This window comes from Arachis ipaensis, chromosome B08 (genome assembly GCF_000816755.2).
Source record: "Arachis ipaensis cultivar K30076 chromosome B08, Araip1.1, whole genome shotgun sequence".
NCBI lineage: Eukaryota > Viridiplantae > Streptophyta > Magnoliopsida > Fabales > Fabaceae > Arachis > Arachis ipaensis.
In genome coordinates this window covers 116546838-116548709 of record NC_029792.2, presented here as the reverse complement: position 1 = coordinate 116548709, position 1872 = coordinate 116546838, and the positions used below count along the sequence as shown (strand labels likewise).

Here is a 1872-nt window from a genome sequence, read left to right as displayed (position 1 = left end):
TCTTATTTTCATCTTTGTGAATACACTACCGCAGAAGCGGAGAGTAGTGGCGGAGAAACAGCGGCTGTGGCCAAAATCGCCACATATTGGACGGATAGCTGCAGAGATGACCGGCGGTCTGGATAAATGACGCAAAACGCTCCTGGATAGCGGCTGGGCAGCGAAGACCGCAGCTAAATCAGGATATATATCGTCAACATTCCTCATCTGACCCTATATTCTTGGCGCGCACCAAAGCAGAGCAGAGGCGCGAAACACACCCACCCCCTGTGCCACAATATACCCGGCGACTACTTCCATAAACGCCGCTAGGTGAGTTTTGATTTAGTGTTCCAATTCCCCCTTTTATATCACAACCAATAATTTTTTCCCCCCAATTGTGCAGAAACCCGCGAGTTTCTTTTAGCAGCGCGCCAACCAAGAGCAAGAACAGAGCCGTGAACTTCAGCGCAGGAACCCACCCAGGTGAGGATCTTATCATAATTCATTGTGTCCATTCCCCCCTGTCATCTTATACCCTTTAATTGAGTCCCCAATTTTGCAGAAACCCCTAAAATTTTCGAGCTATTGCCTGTCATCCACGAGTCCTGAAACCATACTCTCTCAGCCATTGTGTGCAAAATCCCTGACCTTTGCTCCACTTTGCGCTTTCGTGTTGGTTGTCGAGCCGCACAGCTGTCATCAGTGCTTCTCTCACCGGGGTTGAAGTTGAGCATATCCCCCTTCACTGGTTCGTTCATCTATATTGGCCTCTTTTTCGTGTTTTCATTCTTGGTTCAGACTTTTAAACAATAATTTGTCTATATCTTCTATGTGTTGGGGTTAATTGCTGCTGTTTAGAGTTAGGGATTTGATTCATGTGACTTCATCCACTATGAGCAAGCTCAGCTGCCTAATCATTTATCTGTTGTTGTCATTACTTTAACTATTTGAACAATAGAGAGTTGATTATCTAGATAGATAATTCAGTATGATTAATTAGTGTATTACTCTATGTATGATTAGCAAGAATTGAGTATGATGAGTTAGCATATTACTCTGTCTATGATCAACAAGAATTGAGTATGGTTAATTAGCTATGTTAAAAGATTAATCTAATTAGAGTATACATACAGCTGCACATCTGTGTATGATCAGCCTGAATGAATTGATCTGTTAATATTACTATGGTTGTCTACCCCTAATAACTTACTTTTTACTATAGACTTAGTATAGACCTTGCTTGTTTAATTTAATTTATCATTTATTTAATTGACCTCAATTTCTTTGCCCTTCACGAAAGTTTCCTCTTTCTTTTTCATATTTGGTTAATACAGTTTACTGTTTCATTGCAATTGAAGACAAAATTTCAATTGAACTCAGTTATATGCTTCCTTATTGTTACTATAATTATCATTGTTATAGCATCTTCCTTCCATGGCTCAAATCCTCATAATGGTATCCCAATAATCAGCTGTGAATCCCATTATCTCTATTCTATTATTCTTGTTCCCTGCAGAAAATTAGGATTTTCAGTTAGATTTGTTGGTCAAAGTATTAACTAAGTTGTTAGTGTGTTTCTCACAAATACTAAATTTCTATTTGTGGAGTTTTATAACAAAATTCTTTAAGTCATGGAATACAAAAAAAACAGGGCTAATATATTCGATGGAGGGTTGGTGGATTGCCAAATAAAATTAACAATGTTTATGTTTACCAAAGAATTACTTATTTTTGTTTTCTCAAATGTGATAATGTGATTCTTCTGCAGTTTATTTTTTTTTTTGTATTTATAAATTCAGTACTTAGTAATAATTGGTTACTTAGTTGTGATTATTTGATTATAACGTTTAATTAATTGGTGTTAGTTTTTTTTTTTTAATTTTGTTTTTT

At 36.8% G+C, this 1872-nt stretch overlaps 1 long non-coding RNA gene across 2 annotated transcripts in view; it reads left to right on the top strand.

Moving 5' to 3' along the window:
- Positions 1–1872, top strand: part of LOC107614186 — a 4015-nt gene continuing 2143 nt past the window's right edge. The window contains exons 1-3 of one of the 2 annotated variants that reach the window (XR_002352938.1): positions 1–312; positions 386–465; positions 545–730. This is a non-coding gene — a long non-coding RNA (uncharacterized LOC107614186). The remainder of the gene's footprint in view (positions 313–385; positions 466–544; positions 731–1872) is intronic. The other variant, XR_001614304.2, reaches the window with a different exon arrangement.